Source organism: Quercus robur, chromosome 10 (assembly GCF_932294415.1).
Source record: "Quercus robur chromosome 10, dhQueRobu3.1, whole genome shotgun sequence".
NCBI classification, from domain to species: Eukaryota; Viridiplantae; Streptophyta; class Magnoliopsida; order Fagales; family Fagaceae; genus Quercus; species Quercus robur.
Window position 1 is genome coordinate 26,900,389 of NC_065543.1, and position 9,671 is coordinate 26,910,059.

A 9,671-nucleotide genomic window follows, 5' to 3' on the forward strand; every position below is an offset into this window, starting at 1 on the left:
CCTAATCTAGGAAAGCGACTAGATATGGTTCTAAAGGAAAGTCTAAGTAAAGGGTGGACCTCTTGAGGGGCTAAGTTCCTAAAATCTACTAATCTATGCCATTTTGCTCACCTTTTGGAAGTAGGGTACATGCTCCATCCACCACATGCAAACAAACAAACAAGAACACAAGGCAAAAAAACAAAGAGAGATAGACATGCAAGTAAGCAAGCAAAAAAATAAATGGAAACATGCTAATAGACAAACAAAGAGGAGAAAGCATGCTAACAAACAAACAAACAAACAAGCATATATAGATAAACGTCACATGTGTAGGTTTGGATGGTGTCCATAAATCCATTGAATTGAATTAAGGATGACACAATTGTCAATAAGCAAAACTCCTAAAAGTGGGTCTCGAGATTTCGTGTAAATGGACAAATGTGAACCCACACGAATCCATATCTTAAAGCAAGGCTTGGTGACATAAACAAGATAAGCAAGCAAACATGCATCAGCAAGACAAACAAAAAAGTAAGGGTGCAATCAACATATAGAGATCACACATGATGGCATGAACCAAGTGATGCTACAAGCACATACAAGGCATAAGCAAAGATGCAGAAACAAAGGAAAGCAAGGCTTGTTATCATCACATACAAGGATAAAGGCCAAATATGTCATAACGCACACTCAAGATTAACATGAGAAACCCAAACATGCAAAACTAAGCACGAGATAGAGAGGTAAGTTATAAGCATACCAACATCATCATCATATGATCTCTAACAAGTGATTGTACCATACAAGCAACAATGAGAAAAGATGCAACCAAACATAGACAAGAAAGGCACTAAGGTACAAACAAACTTGCTAAAAAAACACAAAAGGTGCAATCAAATGTATAAAGAGACATAGATAGCATAGGAAGCAAGCTTGAAGATGTACAAAGTTAGATCTAAGCACGCAAGCATGGATCTAAAGAGGAACATGAATCTAAGCATGAAGCATCCAAAAATTGCATCACATACAAAGGATCTAGGAAATAAACACATAAAAAGCAAGTAAAAGCCAAACAAGCAAAAATATGTATTTAAGACACTAATCAAACCCTTTATTGGACTTAGGTGTTTGGATGTAAACCTTGACTAGAGAATCAAGATCTACACCCTACCTATGACACAAAACACAAATACAAAGCACAAATAAATATCAAAGCCTTTAGCACTCAAGCATAGCATCCAAACATGCAAATATGACATAAAGAGCATAGACAAGGAAATTTAGGTACATCCTAGCCAAGAAGGCTAAGCTAACATCATCAAAGCAATAAAAGCATGATAGAGAAAGTTATAAAGCATGCAACAAAACTTAAATCAAAGAATTAAAGGCTATAATTTAAATGGGTGTAAATAATAGCTAAAAAGCTACATCTATACTCTCCAAACCTTAAAACCAAGGTGGAGGAAATGGAAGCTGGAACGCTAGCTCTTGATTTATGGAGAAAGAGAGAATCAAAGATTGTTGGTGTGTGTTTTAGGAGAGAATTGTAGAGAAAATGGAGAGAAAACAACCTAGAAATGCTCCAAAGACCCCAAAAATTCTTCTATTTTAATCTGGAGGGGGGGCGGGGGCTTTTCATACTTTTTTGGGGAACATGCAACTAGTGCATACTTCGGGAATCATGGGCACACACATACTGTGTGTCAATTCATCGGTTTTCATAACTTTCCAACTTCCGCCTTCAGACACCATTTGAAAGCCTTCTCAAACTCCGATTAACCTAATTCCAGTGGCATAGAAAGATACATATGTCTAGTTTTTGGATCATTTGACTTTTTGAAAATCAAATGACAAACCAAAAAGTTATTGGCCCCAAAAGCAAGTTGACGTGCTTAACACTATTTTCATGATATCTCTACTGTCTTAACTTCGATTTTGACCCATGAGTAGTCATATTAAAGGTAATTCAATACTCTTCCAATGACCTTGGAATTTTCCCGATCAAACAGTCGGATCAAAAGTCAACCCTCAGTTGCCATTGAAAAGTCAACCCTAGTCAAAATTGGTCAAAGTTGACAAAAAGCTCCAACAACCTTGGATTTGATATAGAAACATGAAAAATGTCATTTTGTTAGAGTTTTGAACAATTTTGACCTTTAGTTAACTCTTAGTTGAAAAGGGGGCATTTTGGCCATTTTGACTTGAAATAACACTTTGAACTCTTTGATGCCAAAACAAGTTAAACCATGATGATCTAGATATTTCTATAGTCCCCTGGTGAGAAAATTATTTTTTTAGAATTTTTGGGGTCCAACACACGAACCAAGGACGAACAAAATACGATATTAACACCACACAAAGACGAATGTCATTTGCTTTTTACTTTTTCCTACTATTTGCACGCATTTAACTCTTTCCCGCAATTAATATATTTTTATTTCTCTTTTAGCTTTTCTCATACAATATTTTCAGTAAAAAAATCAATTAGTTAATCAATTATCTACAATACTTTCAGCAAAAAACAAAAATCTAAATAAGCTATTCCCAAATAAACACAACTTAACTTTTATTGATCCATTAAATGTCTAATCAAAGCTAAGAGTCTTATAGCTTAACCGGTTGGAATCTCTTGCTGTTCTCAATTGATACATCTAGAGTTCAAGTTGTTGGGAAATCAATCACACTTCATGCATGATAAAAGGAACGGAAACAAAGCTAGTTCTACTTCATATATTGCACATTCACAATCAAATATGAATCCGAAATTCGCAAGAGAAGAAATATAGCTTGGGTGCATCGACTTTGAAAAACAAGAACTTACCAAGATCTCCAATCTTTAATCAAAGTTTTTGAATCTTCATTCAAATCTTGAACAACCTTCAAAGTATAATTTGAAGCATTCCAACATATTTTAACCTTGAAACCATCTTGATCTTCATCTTAATATCCACATGTTTGGCCTAGAGGGTGGGCTCTCCTTGTCAAAATTCAAACCTTAGTCATGTACCTCATGGAGTAATGAGAAAACCATTTTCTCTCCTCTCTTTTGTAGTAGGCGTGAAGCCCTTTGGGATTTTCTCTACTTATCTACTTCCTTCTATTATGCTTGTGGTGCGCTAGAGAATAATATATGATGAGCCCAGTATGGGTTTTTAATTATGTGGCTTTATGTGGGACCAAATAAAATAATAAAAGTGTTACTCCAATGGGCTTTGGAACTTTTGTCACCTCATGACAGACTCAAACTTACTATTAATTATATTGTATTCCACAATGTGTCCCTTATAGCTTCTTATTATTGTATTTCACCCTTGCATAAAATCATTCACAATGAAAAAAAGTGATAAGGATATTGTCACTTTATTAACGTTACATCTTGAGTCCTTGAGTCTCTAATTTAAATTCTTGATTATTCTTATATTCTTATGGAATCTAATTGTATTGAATATAAATTTTAGTAACTCCTTACTAAAATTGTTAGGCCTAACATTTTGAATAATAAATTTTCATTAAATATATCTCAAAGGGATGTATAGTGTCTCTTATCAAGGTTATGAATTTCTTCTTGAGGAATACTGTTCCCAACACGATCCATGCAATTGCCTAACATAATGACTGTACAAGATCCTACTCCGACGTACATCAAACTGTCAAAGTAACTTGCACTTCATGCTTGTGTCCACATTCCTCTCAGGATTGAGAGTTAATGCGTTTAGCAGTTATAAGATCATTTGTTTAAGTGACAGTAGTTTATTGAACTACAAATCTCACATTGGTCAATTCAATGCATCCAAAACACTTAAGACACACCAGCATATCAATCAGAAGTCTCTACTTCCATGATCAAGATAGATCATCATAATTGATATGTTATAGTGTTTGCAGATGAAATGCCCTATTTCATCACTCACTACGAACTAGTGTTTATGCGTTTACAAGGAATTTATGATTTAGACTTCATATATGCGAATCTCATTCTCATACCTAAATCATATATACTGCATTTCATAGACCATGACATCGGAGTGTCCCAAGATCCAGCAAGCCCAACCTGATGTTAGTCCAGGCCTAAAAGATTTCCTTGAAGACCAGAATAACAGCCTATTATTTTAAAACATTTTTTTTTAATTATTAATTAAGTCAATTTGTCTTTATTTAGTGTCTCCTAGGATGAATCGAACTTTATGTTTTATTTCTCCTAGACAGACAAGTAACTTATTGTGTTTTTAAGTTTCTAAGAGTCATATTTGACTTTGGTCATATTAAGTGAATGTATTTATTAGGTGTAAATACACTTTTAGTCCTTATATTTTGGATTTTTTCCATTTTAGTCCTTACATTTTAATTTTACCACTTTTAGTCCCTAAATCAATTAACGCGTTTCATTTTGGTCCTTTCCGTTAGCCCATCGACGGAAATTGCTTAGGTGGCAAATTGATGATGACGTGGCCAATTAAAAAATAATAAAAAATTTTAATTAACATTTAAAAAATGCCGTGTCAGCTTCTAAATATAAAAAAATTTATTAATCAATTTTAACGAAATTAAAAAAACAAAAAAAATTAAAATCAATAAAATACATCAATTCAGATCTAATTCATTTTGAACAAGAACACACAAAAACGCAATCATAGATTTAAACATCAACACAAGAACAGATCACAAACACAAAGAACACAATAACTCTCTCAAGCGCTCTCTCTCTCTCTCTTCAAAAGCAAGTTCAGATCTCTCTCTCTTTAACACACTCTTTTTCTTTTCCTCTCTTACTGGTGGTGGTGGTGGAGTCATTGCACGATGAGGAGAGGAATGAGTAGCGGTAGACAGATTGTGTTGTCTTCCTTACTCGGCGTCGCACAACATGGCGAGTCTCTCTGTTTCTGTATCAAGAAAATTTTAAACTGGGGCTTGGATCTTGCAGTACTCGATGGCATGGATCAGAGATAAGAGATGGTCGAGGTGTGAAGGGGTGAGGTCTTTGAGATCGGAGCTCGGCAACGTGGATCGGAGCTCCGCAGCTTGGAAAGGAGCTCGGCGGTGGGGATTGGAGCTCCGCGGCGTGGATCGGAGATCGGAGATGGTCGAGGCATGAAGAGATCGAATTGATCCCATTATTAGGAGGAGGAAGTGTAATTTGAGATAGAACTCATTATTATTGTAAAATTCCTCTAATTAATTTTCTAGGCAACCTTCATGTACTTTCCCGAAGAACATGAAGAACATGTTACTTTGTTCTTCCGAAAATAATGAAAAGAAAAAAAAGTAATTACTCTTTTTAATTGGTTTATGTTTGTTATTGTGTTCTTTGTGTTTGTGATCTTGTGTTAATGTTTAAATTTGAGTTTGTGTTTTTTGTGTTTGGTTCTGGGTTTGTGTTTTATGTTTTTGTGTTGATGTTTAAATCTGTGATTATGTACTTGTGTGTTTTTGTTCAAAATGAATTAGATCTGAATTGATGTATTTTACTGTTTTTAATTTTGTTTTTTCTTTTTTAATTTCATTAAAATTGATTAATAAATTTTTTTATATTTAGAAGCTGACATGGCATTTTTTTAAATGCTAACTAAAATTTTTTATTATTTTTTAATTGGCCACGTCAGCATCAGTTTGCCACCTAAGCAATTTCCATCGATGGGCTAACAGAAATGACCAAAATGGAACGCGTTAATTGATTTAGGGACTAAAAGTGGTAAAATTAAAATGTAGGGACTAAAATGGAAAAAAACCAAAATGTAGGGACTAAAAGTGCATTTACGCCTATTTATTATTATTTTCATTTTCCTATACTTGGGGGGCTGTTCCAAGCTCTATTTAAGCTTTTAGGTGAATCTAATAAAAATCAGAGTGTATTTGCATAATTAAAAACCTTGTATTTTTCAGAAGATGGATTTCTTCTAAATCAACTCTTCTCTCTTAGGTGGATTCTTTTGGGTGGCGAGTCTCAGTTTTTGCATCTCTTGGGTGGTGTTAATCTGTATCCCATAGAGTGGTGAGCCAAAATAGTTATGTATACTTAGCTAAATTCCTTTGGGTGGTGTTATTTGTAAACCTTTGCGTTTATTTAGGTGGTGAGCTTATCTATCCTTAAAATTATTGAGTATTTTTTTATTCCATAAAACTAGAAAATACAAAATATATTCATTTAGCCTATTTCCATTTATTATATTGGTTAAGTTTGGGTTGCCCCTTACAAATCCAATATCAGACTACGTATAATGTCCAAAAAACTTATGCACAAAGAGTCTAAAAAAATAAAAATAAAATTTATTAATCAAATTATGTTGTATAAATTGAATTTTAGGGCATATGTTCCAACGCAAATCCCCCTATATCCATCCATATAAGTATATTAAAAAAAAAAAATTTGAACCACTTTTATGGATGTCAAACATTAGTTTGAGTGGCAAGGATTCTTGTAGTTAATTTATCACTAAAGTATACTTTTGGCCCACTAACTACAAGTATTCTTGCCACTCAAACTAATGCTCATCCTTAGAAGTGGTTCAATTATTATTATTATTATTTTGAATAATTTAATAGTTGGAAGTAGGAAATTTGAACTATGAATATTTTCATTGGAAGCACCCGGAGGTGCTAGCCAAGTGAACAAATAATAAGGCTCTTGGCAAAAGTGGTCCAATTTTGATACACACTAAAATGCGTGTATAAATTTTATTTTAAACCTAGATTATGGTTAGTACGACTCTGCAAGTGAAAACGAAAAATATTTTGTTTTGAGAATATTGGAAGAATCAAAGTTAAACTAAACTTCATTTGTTTCTAAGTAAAATGTCACATTCGATCAGGGATGGACCGACATGCTAACACCAAGCCTGATATTAACACGAATTAACTACAAGGAGCATAATTTTTTTTCTTATTTCTTGATTTGATAATCATAATAGAACTAATAGGTTAACAAATTATACTTTGTTGCTTTGCTAACTCCTACTTGGAAATTTCTATAACATTATAAGCGTACTCCTTGTTAACTCAGAATATATGGATAAACTTGTCTGTCTACAGGAAGTGATAGTAATCAAAGCATCTTTAAACTGTTTATACAAAACCATAATATCATGTGTACAAAATATCCTAATACAGCGGAAGACTATTTATACAAATACATCACTCCTACTATATATACATAAAATAGCAGGGTAACTATACAAAACTAGCTACATGTACAAAAACACTGCTTCTCCAAGTTGAGGCTCTTGGCTGCACTAAAGAACTTCTTGCAAAACTGAGTAATCTATTTGCTTAGGTAAGGGAGGCTTGACATGAAGATTTAATAGTATGCATGAATGCATGACATACAAAATATTTCCATATGGATATGACTTGCTTATAAATAGTTAATGCTAATTGGATTTCATGATCTTTTTGAATATATAAATATTTTACCAGTGAACATAGTATCTGATAAACCATAAGGCATAACTTACTACTTAAATCTGAACATATAGCATGATTCCATTTATATAAGAACATAACATGCTCCATAATTTGTTATGAAGAAAAGTATATCTCATTATGTTGCATAATATAGCAAAACTATATGAAACATGTAACTATATTGTATCTTTAAAATTTTTAGCCTCTTGTGACTTAATGGGTGCCAGTCTTCAATGAACACATCCTTTCGTAGCCTAGGTTGCCAATCTTCAAAGATCCGAAGATCTTCTCGTGGCCTAATGATTGCCAGTCTTTAGAGACCTATCGACCCCCTCGTGGCCTAGGTTGCCATGTCTTTAGGGAATACAGCCCCTCGTGGCCTAAAATGTTGCTGGTCTACAGGGAATAGAACCCCTTGAGGCCTAAAGTTTCCAGTCTACAAGGATCACTGTCCCCTCATGGTCTATGGTGTTAGTCTTCAAGGCCATCACACTAAAAATAATTCTTTGTTTAAAAAATGAATCATGCTTTTATCTTTAAATCTCTCTCTTGCCTTACTAAGCTAAAACTCATAGCATATCCACAGTTGGTTTCTAAAGATTATCATAATTAAAATATTTCAAAGTTTGTTTATGAATCAATTCATAATACTCTTTTGCAAACAAGTATCAAATCTGAGTTTACTTAAAGCATTGATAAAATATAGATACATATACTATACTGAAAACATGGACTATTAAACTTTCATGACATATCCCTTACCTCGATTAGCAGCTGCGTACCAAGAGTCTCAAGCAATGTGTGAACCTTCCCTATGCTCTCCTGCTCCTAGAAATAAATAATAAGAGCTAATTAACACTTAACTTAAAAGCCTTAGCTTTTGATTTAACTCCAAGTTAACTAGATGTTCTAAGCCCTTACTAAACCCCACACAATATGTTCCAAGCATCCCAAATGCATATAGAACATCCAAAGTGCAATACTATCAATTATACATCAACTTCCATAACAATTACACTTGTACATGACTTATTAAGAAAACCAGAATTTAAAAAATGTACCAACTTAATCCAGAAACTTTAAACATGCTCATACAATCACACATGTATACAAAGGTCATTGGCCATTTTCATGTTCAACATAGGAAATTAAACTATCAATCTCATATATCCTAAAGGAGGACTCTCTCAAATTAGAAGATGAGCACAAGTGAATTGGGTAACTAAGGGCATATAGCCATAATGGTTCCTATACTCAGGTACAAATGCAATTTAAATTATTCATATGGACCAACTTCTTAAGGAACCAAGGAATAGGAAGAAAAGTACTAAATTCTATTTCTTTCTTTTAGAGCCTACCAAACCCATTTGACATTCCATAATATTCATATACCATGCCACGGCCTTAAGTACAATCCTAACATTATCAACTCAAGTAATATGTGTCATGCAGTACAAAGAAAAGAAACCAACCATTGTTATGATTAATGTGAAATCCACACCAAGTCCAGCCTTACAAATCAAATAAATCTTCAAACATATAACTTAAATAAAGCCCATTAACTCTAGCCCTAATTAAAGAAAATATATAACTGAGAATTTATTGTGAACCCTAAGGAGTTTTTAAGGTTGGAAGTAAATAACCCTACCATTTTCTTACCAAAACTTAAATTCTTGAAAGGGTTTGAGCTAAATTACATTGCCTTGAAGATTTTGGTGAGTAATCAAGGAAAATAGAGGAAGTTCTCCTTTGATATTGCTGGAACCGAAGGTAGAAGGTAGAAGATAGGTAGAGAGCTTTTACATATAGAGAAAGAATGGTGGAATTGTGATTCAGGGGAAGTTACATAGCCGGGTCCTTACGGTGGGATATGTGTCAATCTCTTAAATGGCCCATTTGGCCATTTACATGCAAACCTAATAAAATATTTTATTTACTTAAGCGCTATTAAATCTTAAACTACTTCATTAGCTTAGGTTTATTCAATGTATAATAATAATACTCCCATAAAATATATATATATACATACCAAGGGTCATTCTACGGTACCACCTATTTGTTTTGGGGGTACGGTACCCTCCCTAATCCTAACCATTAATTTATCATTGTTTCAATCCTTGCCATTCATTTAATTTTAATGGAAACTAGTTACTGGTAAAGTAGGCCAGTGTATATAAACTAAAAAAATTTCAAATGGTTCCTGTAGGGACACGATTCTCAAGCGTCCCAACAATGACGTTGGGCTCGCACGTGAAGGATCCCTCACAATAAAATTTGTAGAGAGTGGGCTT

The 9,671-nt window shown here is 33.7% G+C and overlaps 1 long non-coding RNA gene across 1 annotated transcript; it reads right to left on the minus strand.

Moving 5' to 3' along the window:
- Positions 1–6,967: 6,967 nt before the first annotated feature.
- LOC126702256 (uncharacterized) lies at positions 6,968–9,242 on the minus strand. Its single transcript, XR_007647693.1, has 2 exons — positions 9,040–9,242; positions 6,968–8,208 (listed from the first exon to the last, which is right to left on the minus strand). It is a non-coding gene; the product is annotated as an uncharacterized LOC126702256 (long non-coding RNA).
- Between the last annotated feature and the right edge of the window lie 429 nt (positions 9,243–9,671).